This window comes from Sciurus vulgaris (genome assembly GCF_902686455.1).
Source record: "Sciurus vulgaris genome assembly, chromosome: 6".
In the NCBI taxonomy this organism is placed as follows: domain Eukaryota; kingdom Metazoa; phylum Chordata; class Mammalia; order Rodentia; family Sciuridae; genus Sciurus; species Sciurus vulgaris.
Window position 1 is genome coordinate 135,521,603 of NC_136466.1, and position 27,668 is coordinate 135,549,270.

The window sequence follows — 27,668 nt, forward strand, 5'->3', positions numbered from 1 at the left end:
CAGTAATTAGAGAAATGCAAATCAAAACTATTCTAAGATTTCATCTCACTCCAGTCAGAATGGCAGTTATCAAGAATATAAGCAACAATGTGTTGGCAAAGATGTGGGGGAAAGGTCACTCATACATTGCTGGTGGGACTGCAAATTGATGCAACCACTGTAGAAAGCAGTATGGAGATTCCTCAGAAAATTTGGAATGGAATCACCATTTGTCCCAGTTATCCCCACTCCTCAGTTCATACCCAAAGGACTTAAAATACTATGGTGGCATAGCCATATCAATGTTTATAGCAGCTCAATTCACAATAGATAAAGTATGGAACCAACCTACGTGTCCTTCAATAGGATAAAGAAACTGTGATATAGATATATATATATACAAACAATAGAATATTACTCAGCCTTAAAGAAGAATAAAATTATGGCTATTCCTGGTAAATGGATGGAGCTGGAAAATATCATGCTAAGTGAAATAAGCCAAACCCCCAAAAATCAAAGGCCAGATATTTTCTCTGATAAGCAGATGCTGACCCATAATGCAGTCCCACTACAAACCATCTAGAGACATGAAGGCGTACTCTTTATTAATAAATTTCAAAATGAAGGCACAAAGGAGTCAAATTAAAAGACCAAAATAACCAAAGAATACAGAATTTTTCTCTGTTTGTTTTTCAAGGCTTAAGTTAAAATTGACTTAGTGAATTGCCAGTGAGTTATCAGACATAGAAAATCCCAAAATCTAAAATCTAAAATGTTATAAGATCTGGAGCATTTTTAGCAATGACAACATGACCCAAGTGGAAAATTTCACATCTGACCACATGCAACAGGGTGCTAACAAACACTCAAAATGGGATATAAAATTATCTTCAGGTGCACTAAAATATTGTACAAATTTGTCTGCAAGTGTATAAGGTGTACATGACCTCTAAATGCATTTTGCACTTAGACTTAAGTCCCAGCCCCAATTATATATATACGTATGTATATATATATATATATATACATATACATATACATATATATATATCCCACAATTCCCAAAATCTGAAATCCTAAACACTTCTGATCCCAGGTATTTCAGATAAAGGAGACTCAACTTGTATTGAAATATTGTCACATAAGGAATGACTGGTACGTCAGATTATGATTTACTATAAGTAATCAAGATTCATTAAGTGATATTAACATAAGTGAAAAGCACAAGTGATCATCAGAAGGACAAAGCACCCTTATGCAGCAAAGTCCTTAAGTGACAAGAACGGTCATTAAAATGCAGAGTAGTTCCTTGTTGTGAAATGTTTCAAAGTACACTAGTAATCTCTACCCCATTTCAGGTTGCTTAACCTCAAAAAGACCAGAGTGCCTTTGCCTGTAAGACCTCCCCTGCTGTGCTCACAGGGACTTGGATTCAGGTCAGTGAGCCAGTGACCTACCTAAGTACCTAAAGGAACCATCTCTTATTAGAATATAGAAGTGTATAAAGCTAACTCTCTTTCATGATGTCTCATTAGTCTCTTCCATCTACCTCCATAAAAACTGAAATAAAACAAACTTGGCTTCTTAATTTTGGTATTCACAAACCAATCCCAAATTACAGGAAATCACTGAGTTCGATCTCAAATTACTAGACATTCTTTCTTGTTTTTTTTTTTTTTTTAATTTTTTCTTTTTGTTGTGGATGGACACAATACCTTTATTTTATTTATTCATTTTTATGTAGTGCTGAGGATTGAACCCAGTGTCTTACACATGCTAGGCAAGTGCTCTATCACTAAGCCACAACCGCAGCCCTACTTAGGTATTCTTATAGAGAATAATTTTATTTACAATAATCAGATCTATCTTAAATCATACTTAAAATGGAGCAGTTTTGTTATAAAGTAAGAAATAAAGGTAATGGAATGGGTGACTTGAGAAGATGCAAGGAGATGGATGGGTTAATTCAGAAGGAAGGTCCTGAAACAGATGAAGTAAAACAAGATGAAAACTCATGGGGAAAGGTTAGTCCTGATAAAAGAATGACTCACAGAGGAGAAAGAATTAATAGGCGGAAAAGTTTTGCATTGTAAAAGACATCCTACCATATAGGATGGCCTAAATCAGTGGTTCTCAAAGTGTGGTCCCTGGACCAGCTATATTGGCATCACCTATGAATTGATTACAAAATAATTCACAAGCTCCATCCCTGCCCTACTGAATCATAATCCCTGGGGAAAAGGCCAAAAAAAAAAAAAAAAAAAATACATTATAGAAACTCTCCACATAACATTTATAAACATTTTAAAGTTTGAGAACCACTGACCTAAATCTTCTCAGTTAAGGCAGCAAACTAGATCATCAGCTGAGAATAAGAGGGTGGGGTCTGGACTTCAGGGGTGGAGATTTCGAGCAGCTGCAGGAGGAATGTGGGATGGAGGTAAGAAATTAATGAAAGTCTAGTACTCATGTGACAATATTTAGCATATCTTCCTAAAATTAAAAGTCTTCTTGAGAACTGGCTTCTAATTTCCATGCACAGTGATAATGCTTCTATATAAAATTGCATTCTGATTTTTACATAGCTGCCTATGACCCTGGAATGACAGTTTGATTATAATTTAGGGGCTGCTAATATATGGAACAAGTCAATTTAAGAAAAAAATAAATGAATAAAAGATTTATCTTATGATATCTAGAGGAGAAAATACACTAGAACAAAAGTCACCAGATTCAGAGTGAAGACCATAACTCTTTTAAACTACCTGTGTGACCCTGGGTGAGTTATTACATTACAGAGTAACTTTTTCTCATCTCTAAAGTTGAATCTAGCATTCATTTATAAGACACCAATTTTAAAAATACTGTAAGTAAATAGCAGAAAGATTAGTAGGATAGAGGGAGGGAACTGGAGGAGGGAGGGGGAGGTAAATGGAAAGTACTGGAAACTGAATTAGAACAAATTATATTCCATGCTTTCATAGTTATGTCAAAATGAATCCCAATGTTATATTTAGCTAAAAAGAACCAATAAAATGGAAAAAAATAAGGAAAGGAAGGGAAACAAATTAGTACATGAATAACCACAAAGCATATTCTGATGCAAGATGTATGGGGTATCCATGCTTCAAGAACAGGGAGGAATCAGCAATTAATGGAAGACACAATAGAGTTCAACCAGAAGGGTGCGGGGGAAATCCAACAGATGAGAATAAGAAAGTGCAAAGCAAACCTAGGGAATGGAAACAGCCCACTGTGAATTTATAACACCAAACCACGGGGAGGGAATGAGTCTCTTTCAGCAAGATCAATTTTTCCAAACAATTTTCAGCAGCCTAAAAATAATGAGCAAATATGACAGTGTCATTTTAACAATGCAGTGCCGGGGCACTTTTTCATTTTCAAAAGTGAGTAATTACTGAACTTTGGGCAAATACCTCTTTCAGAATTCTTCTTGGCTGGCTGTAAAGTAACAGAATCAGTGGTATAATTTTAAAGGAGTGTCCATCCTTTATATTTTCTATACTCCTGACCGAGAAATTCTGGATATTTCTGAGGGTACATAGAAGGCTTGCTTGCCTTTTTGAAAAATATCACTGCTTTAAGACCAGAATTTAGATTCCATTATAGGAAAAAAAGAATACACTACAATAAAATTTGTATTAATGTTGTAAAAGGGGGCCAACTTTGTATTCACATAGTAAGATTCGTATATTGAATCTCTGGCAAAAATCCCATGCTAAGCAAGCTTTTTCTGTCTTGGGTCATGCCCGAGAGGACTTGAGTAAGCAGAAAGCAGTTGTCCTGCTGAATTAAAAGCAACACTGCGCTGTCTTCAGAGTAGCATATTGACACGTAAAACAAAAGAACAGCAGGCTCTTGCTTCTGGAAGCAAATGCAAAAATAGCACTTTTCCATTGTGATCTAACTTTGCCTTTCCAGGACTAAGTATCAGGCTGATCAATCACAGTGGCATGCCTCCCTCCTGATTTTGGAAAATGCCACGCCCTCTTGATTCTTATTTCTCATTCACTGTTTACAACATCCTAAAAACCTTCCAAACTACCAGACTTATGGATATCCTAATGGTGAACAACTGTGGCCCTGTTTGTGATAAATTTGGAATGTTTTTAGTTAAGAATTGCACGCCACACACACAAACTTGAAACCTTAGTCCAAACAACACCTTTTCCTGGTTTCCAAGTTCACATGTAATGAGTCACATACCTGTCCATAAAGATGTCTTTCCTAATTGTATCAAGAACATTCACAGGAAAAAGACATTAAAGAGGAAACAAACTCCCTGAGGCAGTGTTTAGAATGTGCCCTTATTCACAAGGTGGTGGTCGTACTAGCCACAAGCATCATTAAACTTACATTTTGTGCGTGCACAGATACACTAGCAGGTGTGTGCCAAACACAAGATAAAACCCCAAGTGAAATCCTATCCCTGGAACATCGCCCAACAATTGTTGGTTTTCAAACCTTGCGAAGGTTCTTTTCTCTGACATCACTCTGACAAAATGACATTGTTTGATTTTTATGAGTTCAGATCTAGACAAATTAATCACAAATTAATCACAAATTAATCTCCTTCCCCTGGCAACCTGTCTTGATGTTAATGATAAGATTTTGGACATAAAGTTCCCTTTATAAGTTTTTCCCAGTTCTTGCTTCATTACTTGGCCTCATTAAGTGAGTGTTACTTTCAGATTTTAAACACTCCCCTAACTAACAATGTATCATTCAGGAAATAGTTGATATCAAGTGTGATTTCTGCTGTCCTCAATAAAAATCATCAAGACTATTAAATATATATATATATATATATATATATATATATATCTACAAAGAAACACATAATTTTCCATGTCCAAATAAAATCATTTTTAAGGTCTCACAGAATCATAGACCCACAAATGAGACTGAAGGAATCCTTTATTCACCAAACTCAAGCTTCTTCAAGAGATTTCTCATTTGCAAGTTGTGTATGCTCACAATTAAAGAGAGTAAGTGTGAGTGCCAACAGGAGGCACTGTGTGAGAAGAGAAGGTAGAAGGAAAAAGTTCAGACCACCCCCTACCTGGGTTCTAGTCATAGGCTACTGTGATGGCAATGGCTATAAATGGCCTGAACTTCAAAAGCTTCTAATTTCTGTTGCCTCTGTTGGTTGCATGTCTCTCTCAGAAGGAAGCTGGAATAAGTCTTTATAATGAAGTAAAGTAGCAGGAGAAAAGAAAAAATTAGTTTCCAAACTATTTTTCCTCTCCAGCCAGCAGTATCACAGCATTATTTTTATAATTTTCTCATCATCAATTTGCATCATTTTTAAGAATTTGTGATTGTTAAAAATTCATTTAATTAGATATACTTTTCTTAATACATAAAACAGTGCCACTTAAAATATATCCTAAGAAGGAAAATAATCTCCATTTTCCCACTGTCAAATGTTGGTAGGAATGTTGGTAGGAATTTGCTTTCACTAAGTCTGTCACATTATTTTGATTTCAGACTCTGGAAGTTAGGCTGATTCTGCTACACAGGCAAACTTTGGTCTGTTACCTGCTCCACTCCTACAGCCAGCAGATGAGCCATGGAACTTATGCAATATGCAGGGGTTTAAGAAAAAAAAAAAAAAAAGTACTACTACAAATGTGAAATGCCCATTGCAACTTATGCCACCCACCAGAGGGGAGCACAAAAGAGGAAAAGCAGAATTATAAGGAGACAGTGATCTTGGTCAATTACGGCTAAAATACATTATGTCTTGCAATTTTTACCAAAAATTGCATTGTACAGGCCAATTCCCAAACCTTGGAAGGGACCTGTGCAAGTGAGGGTCCCCAAGCCCTCAGATCTATAGCCTCAAGACAAATCTGTCTCTGCTTCTACCCCACTCTTCATGGCCATCAATGTACACTCAAATCTAGGTGGAAAGTCTAGCCCAAGATAAATCAGCTACCTTTATTGGCTCTGCTTAACTCAGAAAAAAGATAATTTCTCAAGAGATATAGTTAAAAATCAAGGGGAAAATATTGTTATAAGTACTAAATAGTTAAAAATCAATGATAATAAAGGGAGAATTTATATAAAATATTCTATCTAAAAATGTAGATTTTACTTCTCAGAAAACTATCCATGGTTTTGATCATCTTGTCTAAAGCACCCTATTTTCATAGAGTGTGCATTATTAAAATGTTCCTTTTCATCATGTGCTCAGTAATCAAAATCTACTTCTTAACACCCACCCCTACCAGGCCCTGCCACTTTAAGTTCAAACAGGATCTTCCCTTGCAGTTCCAGATTCAGGTCAGAGAGATACGAAGATAGGCTCTATTCAGAAATAACTTGCTAAAGACCTCTGCCGGCTTCTGGGGTTATAATGGTCTATAGGTATCTGTAGTTTCAGTTATCTGTAGTCAACAAAAGTCCAAAAATACTAAATGGGAAATTTTAGAAATAAACAAATTACAGTTCTGAATTGTGCAGTATTCCCAGTAGCATACTGAAGTCTGACACCATATTTCTCTGTCCCTTTGGTCAACATATCTGCTCTGTATCCACTAACTGCTCCTTTTGTCACCTTGTAACCATCTCAGTTTTCAGATCAAATGTTGCAAAATTGCAGTGCTTGTTTTCAAAAGTAATACTCATTTTACTAATAATGACCCCCAAAGCATAAGCATAGGGATGCTGGCAATTTGGATATGCCAAAAATGCCAGAAATTGCTTCCTTTGAGTGAAAGTTCTAAATTTAAGCAAAAGAACTATGGTAAGAACAAGTCTTTTATCTGTGACATTTAGAAGAAAAACAAAACTCACGCTAGCTCTGTGTTTACATCTCAAACTGTGAAAATTACAACGATAGTGCATGGAAGAGTTCAGTTAAGATGAAACAGGCACCTTTCATCAGGTACCATACTATCTGAGGTTTCAGGCATCTGCTGGGAATCTTAGAACATAACTTCCATAAGTAAGGGGATGGGGGACTAATATATATGCAGTGCCTCTGGAAGAAAGTGTCCAATTTTGGTTATATTACAGTAAATGACTGGCTTACCAGACAGCAGCTCGAGTACATTGCTAACTGGAACCAGGCATCTCCATAGTTAGGAAAAGGACCCTCCAGAGGCAATGCAGATAGACATGTTTCAATAGATCTTTCCAATCCACTTATCAGTTTTTCTGAGCTTAGCCTAAGCATAAGTCCAGTTAGGCTAAGTTCTGGATATGCCCTGCTATATTCAACACCTAGAATGAAATTGCTTTCAATCTTCAGAGAAAAATAGTATCTTTGGGCCATTCATACCTCTCCTGCTTAGAAACAGCAATTTTGTTCTTAGACTCAACAGCTTATGTGGAAAAATCACACTGAAAGTCATAGCAATGCACCCAGTCTTTGGTCATAACCTGACTTAGAATATTTTTTAGTGTAAGGGCAGGAGTGGAGGTGACATCTGAGTCATAAGATCTCAGAGTAACGTATAGTCCTCAGAGCTGAACTGGTTGCACCTCCCATCCGATAGTCAAATTCTAATCTTCGCTCATAAACTTGTTCTGCTGACCTCAGTTGAACATATCCACTCACAAGAGCTCCTCCCTTTAGAGCGTAGGATGTTCCTTGGGGACTGAGCCTAATATTTAAAATCTCATCCTCCTATTTGCACATGTCTAGGCCTCAGCCCTTCATCCATCACTCCTTGGCAGGAAGTAGCAAACAATAACTCTTCTTACTTTATCAATGACATCCTTCCAAATTCTTATGGATCACATACCACATTCCACTTAGGCATCTAATTCTCTTTCTACTGTTTGGCATGATTTCCTGACTTTTCACTATTCTGGCATTCACTTCTGAATGTTCTCTAATTTTTGTCAATATTCCTCTTAAAACATCTTACCTAGAATTGAAGTCATTAACCTAGATATGGTCTGATATAAATATTTGTGCTGTAAACTTTTTATGTGTGTATACACTAGCATTCATACAATCTATAATTGAATTAACTCTAGGGGGCAGTACCAAATCCTTGGCTCACCTTCAGCTCATGGTTAATTATATTTAAAGGCACAGCATACTCTAAACCAGTTTCTTTAAACAGATAATATTACATGTCCCCAGAAGCTAAAACGTGTTGAAATGATCATCTCTCCGTGGATGTTTAAAGAATGGAATCCCATAATAATCTTCCACTGACTGTTCTCAAGTTTTTCCAACCTAAAGTCACCAAGCTCATCTTCAAATTATACTTAATGTCCACATGGTACCTCACTAAAAGTCAAATTCCTCCCAAGACTATTGGATCCTCAGTGGATTGGTCATGAGCCCTCACAAAAGATGAATTATCTAATCCAAGTTAAGTGTTCTATGAATTTCTTCTATATTTTTATCAGTATCCCACATTAATACTATAACATTATTATAGGCCCATAGTAGGCATTGAATAGTTATTTGTTAGCTAAATACTAGCTAAATGAATGCTTGGTTCTCACTTGCCTATATGCCTTTTAATAATATTATTTTTCATCAGTGTATATCATTCTCCACTTCACCCTTAAATAGTCCTCCATTAGGGCACTGGGCCATAATAATATTTTTGTCTCTGTCATGAGCCAATTCTATTATTAAAAAAAAAAAAAAAAAAACGACAAACTCCTAAGTCTCTCAAGACTCTTATTTCTCTGTCTGAACAACAATTTTAACATTTCATGTATTATTTAAACAAAGATATGTAGTAATTATTGGCATAGTTCCAGACACTTTAGAAATATGAATTCATTTAATCCTCAGGAAAATCAGACTGAGACACAGAAAAGTTAACTAATTTACCCAGGATCCAACAGCTGGCAAGTGCCAGAGCCAGAAAGTGGACTAGACTCTGACTTTGCAGGTGTGCTTATCCACCATGCCATCATGCCGTGCTGCTTTCCACAGTGACATCATTATGGTTGAGTAAGAAGGAAGATTATAGATCACAATACTTACATCACAACTGCATCTTTTAGCATATTAAAAAAACTGCCTGATTTGCCATTAGTGCCTCTATTGCTTCTCCTCCAGTGTTCTATTTATTTTTAAAAGTTACTAAACCAATGAAAAGAATCGCTCAAAATACAGAACTTTGAACAGAGTGGATGCAAATACCTTGAATGGACTTGGATTACTTCCAGTCACAACTGTTGGATGTATTTACCTGAAATGTTAAGGACCATGAGAGCCAGTTGACCTATTGCTAGAACAACAGAGAATCAACAAAGTGCTAGCCTAGGCACCAGGAGCTGAGGGAAAAGGAAAAATGCATTTCCTCAGAAAAACATCAAAGTCAGGGTTATTCCAGAGCTAGGCACTGGTGCAACTAAGTTAGGGAGAGAAGAGAGAGCTCTCAGATGCTCTCAGGGCACTTATAATACTGTGCATGGAGACTCCCACCCTCACAAATAAGAAGATTCTGAGAACTTCCTACTTTGCACCTGGTTTCTCTCACACACACACACACACACACACACACACACACTCTCCTGGTCAGTGGGTCTGCTGGAGTTCAGTAGTTTCTACATGCTTTACACAGTCTTCCCTCCATATCTGCCGGTTTCATGTTCTCATATTCAACCCATCAAATTGAAAATATGTGATCATGTACAGACTTTTTTTTCTTGTCATTGTTCTCTAAATAGTACAGTATAAAAACTGTTTACCTAGAATTTACATGGTTTTAGGTATTATAAGTAAATTTAATTTAAAGGACATCGGCAGGGCTGGGGAGATAGCTCAGCTGGTAGAGTGCTTACCTCGCAAGCACAAGGCCCTGAGTTTGATCCCCAGTACCACAAATAAATAAATAAATAAATAAATAAAGGACATCGGAGGGTTTACATAGGTTATTTGCCAACACTATGCCATTTTACATGAGAAAGCTGAGAATCCATGGATTTTGGTACCTACTAAGGGTCTTGGAAACAATCCCCCGTGGATACAGAGAAATGGGTCTGATGTAATGAATTTTTTTTCCCAAAATTATTGTTTATAGCTCATAAAAGCTATAAACAAACTCCTCAACAATGTGGTGTGGGGCTGGGGATGTGACCTTGTGGTAGAATATTTTCCTAGCACATGTGGGGCCCTGGGTTTGATCCCCAGCACTACGAAAATAAAACAGAAAATAAGTGTAGTGTGATAGAAAAAAGGAAAACCAGGTTGGAAGGAAAGTAGTCACAGAAGCAGCTCCACTGACAGCGATTTTTCACTCCAAATTTAGATTCAAAGTAAAGTCAGAATTCCTTCAACCCAACGAGAATTACATGAGACTGCCTTGAGCCAGAGCCCTCTGGAGGACATTTCTGTCCTACAGTGAGCCTCACAGAAGGCAAAATGTTTGGCCATGGGTAGGGTCTGTGAAAAATTAGGCTGTAAATTCAGAATTTTGGGCTGGGAAATTTATTCCTGAAAGGAGTTTGTGGTGACTAACATTTATCATCAGAAAAACATTGATGGCCTTTTGAATTACCAAGAGTCAAAATTCGTCTCACTGAAGTAGCAACCCACACAGCAAGAGAAGATCTATATTTCTATGTCATAAATGGAATGACTCCCCCAGATTCTGGAGGAAATCTGTTGGGAATACAAACATGAATTTTTATTCTCACCTTTGGTGAGTTAAAATATTCTTCTGGTGTGTTGGATGAAGGGAAGGAAGAAAGGAGAATTCATGATTGCAAGACATGGTTCTAAACAAATAATAAATATATATGGATATAAATGTTTACATACACTCAAGCACACACTCTCCCCTACCCCACATCCATTCCATTTAAGGGATGAGGCCATTGTTATTGTAACAGCCTAATTCTTGTGATGCTTTTCTGAAAGGCAATGTGTTTCTTCCCATTGAGTAGATGTCCTGGGAACTTTCCAAAAAGTAACTCTTACCTTGTAAAAGTCATTTCATTAGGAAATAAAGCCTCAGCTCAGGGAAGTTGGAACTTGAGAACTGAAACATAGCCCCTGCCTCTGTTTTGGTTTTCCAGCAGCTGCATTTCCCTGCTGCCCAGGTGGCACAGTCGCCACCCACAATTAAATCCAGGGATGTCCTGGGCCAGCCTCTGTGTGAAGGAGTCTGTTCAACTCTCACACTGCCCTTGGTCTGCTGGCCTGGTGGTCCTGTCATGGAGAATCAAGGTTTCTGGATGGAGGTAAAGCTGGCAGGAGCAACAGCAAGGGGAGAGCAGCCCTACTCCATCACCAGGAGACCCTCTTTTTTCCTCTCTCTAACATCTCTTCCAGTGTTGGCTGAGGCATATAGCAGACTGGTTTATCAAAGTGGAATGTACCAGAAGTAGAGGGCTCCAGGTCTGCCTCTCCTTAGGAATAATTATACCTTCTATCTCAAGAGTTTGCTATGAAAACCCCTAGTATGCATCCTGTCCTACCATATTTGTTCCTTTATCAATTGTCTTCAGACCATACAAATATAAGAAATCATTTCCCTCTTTCCTCTCTTCCTGTCAGGCCATCAGAGGCTCTCTAGATCTGCCCTTTCCAGAGGAGACTGAGGGAGTGCAGTTTGTGAATAGTAAGTAATAAAATAGACAACATGTCTGTCTACATTCCCAAACTGTCTCTCTTCCCCAGAACAAGAGAAGTTTTCTTTCTATAATAAAGTTTTCTGGAACTACCTCTTAATTTGTCAAGAAGTCATAATTAAATATAACTCCATTTTATGGATGTTAAAAATTCATTTTGAAATTTACCTTGCCTAACATTTACAGATATACTAGAAAAGAATCTGTCCTTCAAAATCATTATACTCAGCATAAGAAAAATAACTCTTTCCATTCAAATTTACTGTTCTGGCTTTGTCAACTTGACAGCAGCCTCTGGGTCCACCTGTTCTGCTGTTTATCTTGATTACGATGCTTGGTGCTCACCATGGTATTCATTGCTTTTCAGCATGTATATAAGGAACAGACTCTGGGTCACATGGAATCAGGAATTCCAGGTCTTTTCACAGATGGATTGTTCTCTAATTGATAAGGAAAAAAGTTATTCCTTAAAAGAGAACCTCTTGCTATTTCACTTTTTCCTTATTTTCTCCCAAATAAACATATTGAAGTGCATCTTTTCAATCAGTTTTATTCACTTATTGGTTATGATGGCCTGACTACTTCTAATGTAGAGAGGTCTGATTCTCTTATTTGTAGTGGAAGAGACAAAAGACACTCATAATGACAGACATTAGTGAGTACATTCTGTGTGTGGCTGTCCACGTGTGTGTGTCTCACACAGCCATTCATAATTTAGAATGTCAGCTCTGCCAAGGACCCTAGGGATGGTCTTGTTCAATGCTCCTTGACCACGTTATACACTGCACATGGCTAGGTGATATGGCTGAAACTTCCCAGTTCTTTACTTCTTCCAGTCCATTTATATACTCTTGCAGAACAGATTCATGACCTTATTACTTTTCCTCTGCTTCATGCTAGCCCTTACTCTTTTCTCTTGATTGAGTCTATGATGATTCCAGACTGCCTTCCTTTCCATCATCTACCACCTTCCAGAGATCTCATTCACACAGGACATCTGTGTTTTTCATGTGGATGTTTCTGATGACACGGCCCCACTACCAATGCTCTAAACCTTCAGAAGTAAAAGTAAATGAACTTATCACTCTATGCTGCAGATAAAGGGAAAGGACACTTTTGGTTGGAACAGGAAGACAAAGAACTAATTTTTGAGTCATTGTTTATCTCTTATGCTAAATGATAGGGAAAAGAAGCATTTCAGATTTTGAAATAGTTGCATACACAAAATGAAATGTCTTAGAGATGAGAACCAAATTAAACACAAAGTTCATTTATGTTTCTTTCATATACACCTTACATACATAGCCTGAAAATAATACAATATTTTTAGTGCCCCTGCATTTTAACTGCAGTTTATCACATGAGGTCAGACACAAAATTTTCCACTTGCAATATCATCTCCGTATTCAGTAAGTTTTGGATTTTGAAGCATTTCAATATTTGGATAAGCTCTGACTGAATCAAGTCATGGGGTATGAGCATAGTGTTTATTTGGTTAAAATCACCTAAGTAGCAACTAAATTATTTCTGATGTACTTTGTTTTAAAAAGTCTGTGATAATAAAACTTAGGAATCACAACTAAAAGCTGAAAGGTCTCTGAAGAGGTTTGTTGAAGAACTACCTACCTTTCTCCTTTGTTTCATATAGCCAAAAAAGATGACCTTTTATCCCATTTGGGAATTTTTCAGGAAAACTTTTGACTTTTCTACTGTTATCTACATAAAAAAATTTTAGTAAAAAAAAATCCCAGATTTAACCTAAAACCTATTTCTATGTTTATATTGCTGTTAATCAATTTAAAACTTAAATATCTAATTACAAAATTTCACAATCCTCATAGTCTTGGGAAATAATTTTATTTCCAAGGCAAGTATTAAAAGATATGGCCAACAAGACTAAAAAACATTTCCCTGATGCCAAATCATTGAATAAATTATTATGCTTATCTCCTCTGCTTCTCTTTCAATATACATTTGTAGCAGGACTTGATTAGTTTTCTACTAAGAAATATCTGCTTATTAAATTATATCTCATTCACTGAGCCTCCTAGTTCATCTTAGTCATTTTATAATGGAAGAGTAAATGAAACATTATTACATAAATGCTTAGAGAGATGACAATAATCTTATTCAAAATTAAATAAAGAAAAGGTTAAATAAATATTACAGTATTTCAGGAATTACAGTGTGAACCATAAAATCATAAATCTTTCCCCTTACTTTTTATAACTTATTCCTGAAATATTTAGCAGTACAATATTGAAGTTATCATTAATTATTTTCTGGCTTTTTTTTTTCATTTTCTTTTTCAAAAATTTAAGTTAGATGATATGCTAATTCCATTTAGGTCTTAATTTGAATATCATATTCATTTTTAACACACCATTTCAGTAATGCATTTTAATCTATCTCCCAACATAAAACAGTGTAATGGGGAGTCTTGATATTTCAATTTTCTATCATAATTTTTGAATTTGAGGGCCTCCCTATATATCCATATGTGCACACACACACACACACATACACTCACACACATACATTTTGTTATCAAATATCTGAAACAAAGCAAAGGAATAAAACTGTTTTCAGTATAAGGAGTGGCTGTAACCTTGTACAAGACAAATATTTGGGGAATCTCATTATCTACTTGAAAACAGACCTGTTGTGGGGAAAAAAGAAACAATTTGTCTACATATTATGTCAACGTAGTTTAAATCTATATCTGAATTAAGAAAATTATTAAAATCTAAAGATATTTTTCCCATTGCATCTTTTGGGGAGAAAAGTAAACAAATAATAAGTGATTGATTTCATGATTCCCATGGCCATGCCTAAAGAAATTCATAGAAAGTCAGAGTTGAGAAACACAAAATCAGTCTAATGGCAGAGATCAAGCTATGGCTCACACCAAATGAACAAGAGAAAATCAATTCAAGTTAGGCCTACACTGAGTAATGTTCAGTTTCTGTTGTTCAAATGTTTGTATTTAGGCTAGAAATGTGAACATTAGATTTGATGCTCATTTTTAAGACCCTATGTCCCAAATCTAACTACAACTAATTCATGAGAATTTGTTTATTAAGAAGCAGCATTGGACACCTGGGTTCCATGTCTCTGACAGGACAGGAAACCCACTCACTAGAGGAAGCACATCCACAACCTCCTGGTAACTTGAAGACAGTCTGCCAGAGGCAAAATCCTGAAGGAGGTAATGGTCATTCTCTGTGCTTTTCTACTCTGAGTTCTTAACTAGCTCTCACATTGCTCTTGCCAACAGCTGGCTTCCCTCAGGCTAGATGCTCAGGCCTCACTCCCTCTGGATAAATCATCCTGCATCTCTTTTCCTCCATGCATATCCTCTTCCATAATTACTAAGAGACCTCTGGTGCTGGAAATAGAGCCAGGAGCCAAAACACACATGGCCACACACTCATGGTACTGAAAGACCATTGGGAGGAAGATAAACTTTAATCAAATAATTGTATGGATAAACACAGAATTTTCTCAGTGGTGACTGCCTCAAATGACATATTCATGGTGCTGTGAAAACATGGGATAGGGGAATAGGACACCAAGCAGGTGGTCAGGGAAGCCTCCCCAAGGAAAGGACAAGTGAGCTGATAGTCATGGTAGGAGCAGGTCACAGTGTGGAGCAAATTGTGAGCTTTGGATTCTGAAAAATGATAAATGTGGTCACAGTCAAGCAGGACGATTGTGATACGAAGCTAGAAAAAGGCAGACAGGTGAGAATTTATTCTAAGAGCATTGGGGAACAAGTAAAAAGAAATTATGCAGATAATAAATGAAAGAAAATCCATCCTAAAAATGGAACCATATCCCAGATATTAAAAGATGCAAGGAGTCTTTAGCCTCAAATGCAATTAATGATAGGACACTGGGCAGCTGGGGATCCTAAGCCCTATTTGGAAAATGGGAGCCTTTTTTGTGCCTCTCAAAGGATACTGCATAAGCTCCTACAAGGCCTTTGGAGAAAACACATCACTGCCCTAATTATGTCAACTGAGAGTCAGTAATATAGCCTTTGTTATTAAATAGTGGGTTTATTCCAGATTTTCTATTAATCTGTCAACTCTTAGCTAGTAGAAAATAGTTTTTATGGCATTAGGGTTGATCAATGGTATTTGTAGATTTAACACCCTGAGATTAAAATGCAAGTTTAATGTATAAAATTACTGCAGTCAGTCATAAACCTATTCCAATGGTAGATGAACCCTTTGCAGTGAGAATTAAGCACTCCCAAAGCCACACCATTTGCATAATTAAGATTAATTTCGAATTTCCTGGAAACAAAACTAAGCCCCATGTGGGTCAACACTATGATAAGCAAGTTACATATGCAATTTCATTTAAAATTTACAACAAAAATGTTTTGCAAGTTGAAAAAAAAGTAATGAGTTTATATGATGAGTAAAGGTAGAATCAGGATTTGAAATTCTAAATAACTTACATATCTACTAATTTAAGTAACATCCTTACATAGTATATTAGTCTGCTTAGGCTGACATAACAAAATACTATAGACTGGGTGAATTAAACAACAGAAATTCATTTCCCACATTTCCAGAGGCTGGCAAGATCAAGGCGTCAGCCAGTTCAATTCCTGAAGAGGGTTCTCTTCGAGGCTTGCTGATGACTGACTTCTCACTGTGTCCTCATCTGGCAGAGAGAGAGACAGCTCTGGGGTTTCTTCCTCTAATAAAAGCACAAGCCCTATAGGATTAGGACCCAACCCTTATGACCTCATTTAACCTTTTTTCACTTCATAGGCCCTAATCACAAATTCAGTCACCTTGGAGGTGAAGGTTTCAATATAAAGTAATGGGAAGACACTAATATTCAGATCATAACATGTGACTAGAAAATGCTGAAAGCCAAGACTGAACCATGATCTCAAAAGCAAAAGCCCAAGCTGCATTCATTTCTCTTGTTGTCCCTGTCATATATGCATTGTGTGTGTGCGCGTGTGTGTGTGTGTATGCGTATACAAACGTATAGTAGTTTGAACTTCAAAATCCCGAACATCATCATTAGTGGGTTAAGACAATGGAATTTATTTTACCAAATCTCTAGCCTAACTAAAAAACAGAAAGAAATAATCACTCATCATATCGTGAAATCATTATACTCATTAATCTTTCAGTTCTCCAGTTAACCATTTATGCTTTGCCTACAGGATCTTAATATATGAATCTCATGGAAAATTCTCACAATTATATTAGAAATTCCCATTCTGTGTTTTCTACCAGATAGCCAAGTTTACTAAAAGTCAAAAACTGAAACACAATAACAACTGGTATTTAGTCTTTGAAACCGAAGTATGAACAAAGAAAAAGTTCATTACTTTGCTGGATATAGTCAAAAGATGATTTGTGTCAGAAGAAAGATATTCAGTGATGTAACCTGTATAGGTTATTGATTTATCATCATTTTCTTTCAAATTTTAGACATTACTGAAGAGACTATAAAACGCTGTCTTTTAAATGGAGATTTCCTTTAACTGAATTTGAACAATTTAGAGCTAAACCTTGTATTAATAAGTAACTCTTAAAAGTCTTAAAATTGTTCTGAAGTCAACATAAACCCCAAAATAAATTTTAAAAAATACAAAAGCATTTTTATATTTAAAAAATAATATAATAATATACTACCTACTATAGATATAAAAAAACACTAGTATTTAAAATAAACCCTTATTCCTTTTTTTTTTTATAAATCTTTAGATAGAGATTATAGATGTCAGAGCATTTGTCCTTTACTATCTTAATAAGATTACTCTAAGAGTTAAGGCTTGCTCTAAGAGTTTAAAAATACTGGTTTCATATGTGCCAAACCGAAATCTCTATGAGAAAGCTCTTTCAAAATAAATATTTATTTTGTCCCACAATATGAACAGCAAATTAGTTTCTTGGGCAGCTGAAGTATTTAGCGGGGAAGATTACATTCCCTGGCCTTTTTCTTATTATAGTCATTGGTGTATTCACCATGTGAATTATATTTAGCATTTGTTACAGTAAGTACCCAACACACACACACACACACACACACACACACATATTTATATGCATATACATACTTACATGCATATACAAACTTATACGCGGATTAGGACCCAAGAAGAGTATGAACCCCTCTTTTCAAGTCTTTACTTTTAAGGGCAGCTGTTTTGCCATGAAAATCAGTAACTAGCTGTCACCAAAAGACATCCAAATGTAAAATAATGAATAAAAGGCTCACCTCATAGTTTAAATTACTTAGAAGACAGGAGATATCATCCCCCAACCCATGTCCCTACTATACCCAACAAATCTTTTGCTGTCAAGTTATCATGAGCTATACAAGAAGAAAGTTACTTGGTGTGCCAACTTATTGAAGAGATCAATTACATACATAAGCAACCTTTCAGCAATGAAAAGGTGCAATGGCTTCATAAGAAAATTAATCCATCACTTCACCCACTGCACTTAAAAGAGTTTTGCAGAAGGTAGTTTGAGACAACATGGAAAGAGGCTTTGCTGGGAACAAGTGAGAATGAAATGAACTTTCACTTTACATTTCAGAGACAAAACAAAAAAAAAATCTCCTTGTTAAAACAATATAAAACTTTTCATGGGATTACAACTTTTCAATGGAAAAAAGTTCAGTGGGTGGTTGTCTCTAGGTAAAAGAATGTTCATCTTATGTTTTGCATCACAGTGAATACATCAGGACCTAAGATACATGCAACATCTCCCTAGCATTGATGAAATAAGTTTTCATTAATTACCAGACTTAATCCTGGAAATACTTCTATGGGCTGAGGTTAGGCACATATTAAAATTTTCATTTTTTCAACAAGAAAACTGAAGCAGAGAGGCCCAGAATCAAGTGGCTAGCAAGTAGTTGGCTTGGATTACTGATGCCATTTTATTTTATTTGAGGCTGGGCGAGAGAGTGGGGAACAGGCTTAGATAAAGTCAAGATTTTTTTATGTTATATGGAATTCAGTAATCCAGTAAGCATAGACAACACCTAAAGACAATAACAACATTCAGTTAGTAACTGGAGGAACGAGTAAAAAACAATATTTAATATAACAGGAGTATGCTTTGTCTTTGTCAAAATCTACACACACTTGAATTGACCAGAAAACAGCTGACTGACGGAGGTCTAGTTGTATAGGTTATTGGATCATACTTATCCTAGCTATGAAACAAGGGAAATCAAATAACTGCTTAGAGACTTTGTGATCCTCACATATAAAATAGGAATAATAATTAGACCTAGTTCATAGGATAGTGGTAAGGAATAAATTAGATATTTATATAAGTCACCTGAAACACTGTTGGCACATAAAGAGTTCAGTAAATATTATTTTATTATCACTGTTATAATATGTAACTCATCCTAATGTTGATAGTGTAAATTTTTTAATAGAGCAAGGCATAAAGGATTTTTCAATTTGGGTAAGAGGTTCAACACAACTCAAGTGTGTTATTTTCAACCTACATAAAGTAAAATCCTATGAATTAAAATATACCCACTTCAATTCTATGCCAGACAGCTGCCAATAAACCACACACATCCGTCCTGCCAAGCAGGTTCTTGCTTTCAAGACACCCAGAGCAAGAAGCACAAGGATGGAAGTCACAGGGAAGCTGAAGGAGGGCAAGAACCTAAGAGTTTTCCTGCAACAAATCAAGCAACAAGTACGAAAAACCTCTAACAATCACATCTTTCTCCCCAGGGAAAGCCAGTCACATCCTAATTAATGATCTAGCTCCGAAACAGGAAAGAGTAAAAAGTGCACGTGTGGAAGCCTCATTAAAAATCCTCCAAAAAAATTAAATCCTCTTCCGCCTCCTCCTCTTAACCCCAAGCAGGTGTCTTTTACAATTCAGTCTGCTATTAACAAGCTAGCGCACCCCTTCCACTGGACCCTGGGATTTTTCCACCATCAAAGATTAATTTTCCTTTGATTTCATCTAACAGCTAGCTCACAGACACAGTTTGTTTGCCATCATTGTTTCTGGCTTTGAAGACAAGCCATCCAAATAATTTGGGACTTGACCATATAGTTTAGTTTCAGAACTGACAATGCCTCAAGGGTCAGGCAGGTAACAGCAATGAAAGAAGCGAGATAGGCAGAAATTGATTTTTTATCTCTGAGTTTATATCTGAGTTTTTATCTCTCAGAAATAAGAAGTCCAACTGTTGCCTAATCTTTCCTCCAAGAGAAGTTGGAAAAATATATACATATCTGTTTATATATTTATATACACTCATATATATGTTTATATATGTATACATACATATGTGTATGTTGGCAGAGAATATTTAAAATATTTAAGCACCATATCTAGACACAGAGAAAACTGTCCTACAGATATCCAGTTGGAAGTTCTGATCTTGTCCAGTGATTTATTTTTAATCCTGCCCTTGAAAGAGAGTGCCAGGGCAAAGAATCAATTGGGAGCTTTAAATGTGGATGCTAACACACAATAAGGGTGGGGAAGGGGCAGAATAGAAGTTCATTGGATTAGACAAAGGGGAATAAAGGGAAGGGAGGGGGAATGGGCATAAAAAAGACATAACTTTCCTATGTTCAAATATAAGTACATAACCAGTGACATCATGGACAACTAAAAGAATGGAACCCTAATTAGAATTAGTTATACACCATGTATGTATAATATGTCAAAATAGACTGTACTGTCATGCATATCTACAAAGAACAAATAAAAAGAATACCTCTGCCTGCTTCTTCTCCCAATGGAAGTTCTAATTTAATTAGTCAAGGATAAAATGATTCCAATGTACAGCCAGTGTTGATGACCACTAATCTGGTCTAACTTATTTAATTTATTGATGCTATGGATAAGAAAACCATGGCCCAGATATTAAGACAACTTGCTGCCAGCAGATGAAAATGAATACAGATCCAAGTCTTCTCCTTCTGTTAGCAAAACTCTAATATTAATGCTAATTCTTTACCAATAAACTGGAGTTTGATCTTAGATATAGAGAGATTATAAAATATGTACAAGAAGTAAACTGGCAAAAGTGCCATTTCTTCATGCTGGAATTCTTTTTTCTAAATCTAGAGACTGTCATGTACCCTTTACATGGAATTGTAAACTCTGAAGGCAAAGGGCTTCCTCACTAGCGTACATTCCCCCATACCTCAGTAAATACTTGGCTAATGAAGGACCTCGGGAATTTTTCCAAGTTACGTTTCCATTTTAATTGGGAAGAAAGTTCCACGAATGCTCAAAAATCAACCTCATACAGAGAAATGTCAGTGAATGAATTCAATTCGGAGCAAACAAAAGACGAAGTCTCCACTATATAAGGGGAAGGATTACTTAGATTACTGTTGGTATACAGTACCATAAACAGCAAGCGAAGAAATAACAGACTTGCTGTTCACAAGAACCCATCTCATTAGGTTTAAAACTTCCTTTCCTTTACAACAACACAAAAAGGAAAAGACAATCACTTTCATGTCAATATCATTACTGTCACTAACTTAGTATATTTATTTTCCTGGGAGCTGAACCCTTGCCAATACCAACAATTGTAGCTTATACCTCCTGATTTCTTGACTGAATGTGACAGGGGACTGCTACATTCACTAGTCTGTCTGCACTTTTGAGTATTCTTTTTACACACCATAGGAATGACTGTCCTCGAGTATGGACTATAGCATTTTAAGTGTTCTATTTATATTGCAAAAGATTTGGCAATAAATACTAAGCTTCCTTTTATCCTCTGAAGATTTGGGCAGGATCCTACTCTTTGTGTAAGAGTAAGACAAGTTACTTATTTGGTTTATTACAAAAAAGTAAAAATAAACAAACAAAAATTCCTCTGCCCTATCAGTGTAATTCAAATATCTACTTCATAGTATAAGCTATCTTCCTAAAAGAGCAAATCTGATCATGTTGCTGAACTATGCAAGAAATTCTGGTGGCGGCTACATATTAATCCTCAGAAAAAGTCCAAGATCCCTGATTCATCATATGACACTTTCTACATTTCCAGCTTCATTTGCCTTCACCTGCCTTCAAATATCCTCTAGTCCAGTCACTTCAAACCACCTACCATTTCCTTAACATACTAACTCTTTTATATCTCCATGCTAATGGGCTATCCCTCTTAAGAATGTCCTTTCCCTTTTTCTCTGATTGATGGCTTCTTATAGAACTTTCAAGAATCTGTTCAAGTTCATCATCTTTAGTAATGTTCAACATCTTTAGAAATTAGAGAAATGCAAATCAAAACTACTCTAAGATTTCATCTCACCCCAGTCAGAATGGCAATGATCAAGAATACAAACAACAACAAATGTTGGTGTGGATTTTGGGGGAAAGGTACACTCACATATTGCTGGTGGGAATGCAAATTGTTGCAACCATTATGGACACTGGTATGGAGATTCCTCAGAAAACTTGGGGAACCACCATTTGACCCAGCTATCTCACCTCTTGGTTTATACCCAAAGGACTTAAAATCAGCATATTACAGTGACACAGCCACATCAATGTTTACAGTAGCTCAATTCACAATAGCTAAACTATGGAACCAATGTAGGTGCCTTTCAACAGATGAATAGATAAAGAAAATGCAATATATATATATATGATGGAATATATTATATATATATATATATGATGGAATATTACTCAACCTTAAGGAAGAATTAAATTATGGCATTTGCTGGTAAATGGATGGAACTAGAGACTATCAGGCTAAGTGAAATATACCAATCCCCCAAAACCAAAAGCTGAATGTTTTCTCTGATATGTGGATGCTAATTCACAATGGGAGGGCTAGGGAAGAATAGAGTTACTTTAGATTATGTAGAGGGGATTTAAGGGATAGGAGCAAGTATGGGATAAGATAGTAGAATAAATCAGACATCATTACCCTGTATACATATATAACTATATGACCAGTGGTATTCTACATCATGTATAACTAGAAGAATGAGATATTATACTCCATTATATATGATGTATCGAAGTGTATTCTACTGTCATGTATAACTAATTAAAACAAATAAAATTAAGAAAGAATCAGTTCAAATGTTAATTTTCAGGAAATTGTCCATCACTCCTGTGGGTATAGTGAGTCTTTGCTATCTCCATCTCTCCTATCTTCTTTTGGGTTCCATTATAAGTGCAGTTTTCCACCCAAAGCCCATTGGTCAGTTCTTCATTGTGGCCCTAGAGACTGACTCATGCAGACACTCGCCATGGAACACAGGTTTGCTCAGTTCAAATAATGGCTGCTGCTGCCCCACCTGCATAAATAAGAGGACAAAGATAGGTTTCCTGGGCAGTTCTGCATCCCATGGCAACTGCGGCTTCTATCCACAGTGAGCCTGCTAGTATTTGCAGCTGTTTTGCTTATCAATGTTTGGGTTCAACTGCCCTATTATGAGTTTCTCTTGTCTAGTTACCAGGATAGGGATACTACCAGGTTTCTAAATGCAAAGGACTAGTTCCAAGAGTACTATCTCCAAAGTACACTGAGCTTAAGTCAGGATTTCCTGATTCAGCATAGTGCATGACATATTCATAAGTGTTGACTAAAGTGAGGTGCACTTTTCCAAACAGAAATGCTAGTGAAAGCATCCTCTTATGATATTTATGAGCTGTGACTTAAATCAAGAGAAATCAAGAATGTTTTCACAAAATTGTCACCAGTCACCAAAGGCAATGGAAAAGCACTGCCATGCCAAGTTTACATTTAAAAACTCAACAAAACCAAAGAATTATTACTCTCCTGTTCCTTTCAGAAGAAATATATGTTTGTGTGTGTATGTGTGTGTGTCTGTAATAGAAATATATAATATAAATATATATAATATAAACATAGGCTACTGGAGGGGTGTATGTGTGTGTGCATGTGTGTGTGCACGTGTGTGTGTGTGTGTGCATGTGGTTCAAACCCAGGGCCTCATATATGCTAGACAAGTGCTCTACCTCTGAGCTATGTCCTGAGCCCCTCCACTAAACTTCTGAACTTGATGGTGGCACAATTCCATCAATGAATCTATGACTCATGAATGATTCGTTTTTCTATATGCTAGACTTTAAAAGAAACCATAATTCCCTCCTAATGTGCATTGGCAATAAAGTTACCTTTTGAAACTTGCATCATCAAACCTCATCAAACCAATTCCCCTTCAGTCTGAAAGCATCCCAAACAGTGAATTCAATACAGAATAAATCCATCAACTATTCATTACTAAATGTGTACTCTGGGCCCACTGTATATTACATGGCTAAGTACTGCAGAGAATATTCAAAAATTTCAACATACAACTCTTTGATGAAATTAAACATTCATAATGAGGTTTTGCACTCTTTGTAGTGAGGTACAAGGAGGAGGTTGACTTAGAACCTGAATTTGAGCTACGTGCAGTGAGATGACACACACAAGATACTTACATGAGAGGAAGTGTGAGAGCCTTAATAAATGACCCAGTGAAGTTCTATAGGAAAGGAAGGAAGGAAATGTAGCTGAAAAGAGAACAGAGGAGGGGAAGGATCAGAACAGACAGTGAGGAGTTTGACATGTTGGCATTTGAGTTCCACCTCATAAGATAAGTAGAATGAGAGAATGCAAAAATGAGAGAGACAAAATCCACTTTGGAATGAACAACACGAACACAAGTTGTTTGAAGAAACAAATGGAATATTTTGAGAACAAAGGAGTTCAGTTTGAGGTTCAACAGAAAATATAGATGGAAAGATAAGTTGGGCTAACATCATAGTGCTGTGAACACCAGGCTTAGGAATCTGAAAATCAATTCAAAGGCAATAAGATGATTTTAAAGGGAATAATAAAATGACAACCATTTAAGATTAATTTGGCAATGGTGAGATGAAATTAAAAGGAGATAACAAAGGCTGATCAGGCTGTTCCTTTTACACCAACCCAGGTGGACAAGCTGAAAACAGAGTAGTGATTCATCTAGTTAAGTCTGGTTAATGTTTATAGCTGTTGTCACTTGGAACTCTTTTAATTACTTGTGGCTTCCTGCTGCACAAAGCACCTCATTATGAGGTCTCTTGTCACTGGCACTGGGTATTCTGCATGCCTTCTATGTGCATGAAACTTTGCTAAGTGTTAAAGAATAGCATAGCACCTGATATATATGAAGTACTCAACAAATGATGAATTGGATTATTTTTTTGCTCTTAAATCTAGAGAAGATTGTGTTATAACCTTCCTTAGTGTGATGGTTAATTTTGAGTGTCCACTTGGCTGGACCATGGTGCCCAGGTACATAATTAAACATTACTCTGGATGTTTCTGTGAGGGCATTTTGGGTGAAATCGGGCTCTTTCTCACTTTCTGAACTCTGGTGTGTTTTCAGCTCTCAAAACAAACTTTTTTTAGTTCACATTGTTTTTAGTTCTAGAAAGTACTGGTAGCTTCTTGGATCCTATTCCCTCTGTCTGGAATGTTATCCTTTTCATTTCTACTCTTTTAGATCTCAAATATCCCTTCTTTTGAAAGTCTTTCCTGACCACTAAACCCCAACCTGGGTCAGAATCACCTATACATTTATTCCACATTACTCACAACAGCCTGTAATCATTCTTGGTTAATGTCTTTTTTCATCCTAGAAACCCAGTAGAGCAGAAGCCATACTGCTTGCCATATACCAGCACCTTGTCTGCTGCTCTGCTGGGCAATGTGTAAAGGCTGAAGAATATCTGTTAGCAGTGCATTGTTTGCGAGTTAACACACAAATGAAATGATGAATGACGGTGATGATAATGATGAATCTTTATCCTCAATCTATCAACTTTTATCTTTTTTCCCCTCTACATCACAAACCTACGAATCAAAATCAAACATATACTATTATCAAGTCCAATTGAATGTAAAAAATATTTTTGAGAACTTAGGGTCCAAGCTGCAGGGATGAATCAGCATTAAAAAAAGGATCAGGAGAATTTGAGGGTTTGATTTGTGTTCTCCAACTCATGGAAGGAAAACCGGCATTTCTACTTTACAGTCATCCTACATCTAAACCAGAATTAGCTGTATCCATTTCATGAATGAATTCCTTAACTCACTTAAGTCACATTGCAAATACATAAGAAAAAGACCACATATTTAAAAAGGCATCCTACAAGGATATTCTGTAAGAAATTAAGATGCTCCAAACCCAGCACCTATACAAGTACCCAAACCAACCCTTATGGAATCTCCTGTTTGTCTGAGGACATCTTTGGATAAGTTTACAGTACTGTATTCCTATCTTGTAAAAATTCTTGGGCTCAAATTCTAAAGATATTGATCAAAGTCCAAGTCATTTATTAAACTGCAAGTGGCCATAAAGCAGAGTTAGTACAATTTGTTGGACAGAGTAAAGCAAGACGTGCCTTCACCTATGAGCTTTTAGGACCTCTTTGAAAAGCTGAGTAAAACCACCAGGAAAGAGGTTAAAATTCAACTTTGATTTATATCTGTCTTTAAATCATGGAAAGTGTAAGCATGTTCCCTACAATTTAAGATTATGAGTGATAACTCACCAAATGGAATATTTCCTGGTTATTCCCATGAGAATTTTTCAAAAGTTCCACATGCTATCTTTGGCAATATTGTTATTATTAATATCTTTCCTTTTGAAACAGTGGATTTTGAAAGCAGTTGTCCTTTGACTTACAAAATCACAAATCCTAGAGAAGACTTTATAATTATTCTGTTCATTGGGCATTAATATTTTAACTTAAATGTGCAGTGCTTTTTTTTTCTGAAGTTTTTTCCTGTGTCAATATTTGAAAATTTAAGATTTACTGAAATTAAGATGATTTCTTTTTTAAAAAGTGACCAAGGCAGTATCAGTCTGCAATTATCTATTTCTCCATAAGAGATTAACCCCAAACTTAGCAGCTTAAAACACCAAATATTTATTATCTTATTATCTTACCATAAGATAATAAGCTGAGGCTTAGCTATGTGGTTCCATCTCATGGACTTTCTTGAGGTTGCAGTCAGGCTGTTGTGGGGCTGAAGCCTCCACCTCCAAGCTTACTCTCAAGGTAGCTGCTGGCAAGAAGCTTTGGTTTCACCCAGAATATTGGACTACAGGCTTCGACTCTTCATTTGATACTGACTTTTGAAAATCCCTCACTTCTTTTTCATGTGACTTTCTCCAAAGGAAAGCCTAAAACACAGCATCTGTTTTTGGCCAAAGAGAATGGACCAATAGGTATAAGAGACAAAGCGACAAGGCCAGGAGCCACAGGGCCATGGAAGACTCTTCACTTCCACTTTGTTCATGAACACACACAGCTGGGCAAAGTGGCATACACGTGTAATCCCAGCAGCTTGGGAGAATGAGGCAGGAGGATGGAGAGTTCAAAGCCAGCCTCAGCAACGGTGAGGTGCTAAACAACTCAGTGAGACCCTGTCTCTAATTAAAATACAAAATAGGGCTGGGGATGTGGCTCAGTGGTTGAGTGCCCTTGGGGCCAATCTCTGGTACGCCCCCACCAAAAAGAAAGAAAGGATCAAAAAAAAAAGAAAAAAAGAAAAAAGAAAAGAAATGAGTCATACAGATCAGCTCTCATCCACAGGAAGAGAAAATAAACTTCACTTCTTGAAAGAAAAAATATCAAAGACCCCATCACATAGGCAGTGCTAGAAGCATGAGTTACATGCATTTGGAATTCGGAAGTCTGGGTTTGAGTCTTGACTGTGCTACACACCAGCTATGGGAATTTTTACAAATTATTTAAACTCCCTACATCATAGTTTCACCAAATGTATAATCATATGGATTGCAGGATTTTTGCATGGGACTAAATAACGTACTCTGAGGGGCGGGAGTTGTAGCTCAGTGGTAGAGCACTTGCCTAGCATGTGTGTCACTGGGTTCAATCCTCAGCACCACATAAAATAAGTAAATAAAATAAAGGTATTGTGTCCATCTACTTAAAAAAATTTTTTTTAAATAACATAATATGAAAAAATGACCTGGTACAGCCCTGACCCTAGTGTTGCCCTCACAGCAATAAACAATCAAGTAAATGATTTGAGTGCCTGCTAAGCAGAGAATGCACAGTGCTTTGCCCTGTAATTGC

The 27,668-nt window shown here is 36.5% G+C and overlaps 1 protein-coding gene across 2 annotated transcripts in view; it reads right to left on the minus strand.

Moving 5' to 3' along the window:
• GHR (growth hormone receptor) overlaps window positions 1-27,668 on the minus strand; it is a 261,672-nt gene that overhangs the window by 215,788 nt on the left and 18,216 nt on the right. The window contains exon 2 of one of the 2 annotated variants that reach the window (XM_079145074.1): window positions 24,015-24,086. The exons of the other annotated variant lie outside the window; for it this stretch is intronic. The gene's annotated coding sequence lies outside the window, so the exon portion shown is untranslated. The remainder of the gene's footprint in view (window positions 1-24,014; window positions 24,087-27,668) is intronic. 2 annotated transcript variants of the gene reach the window in all.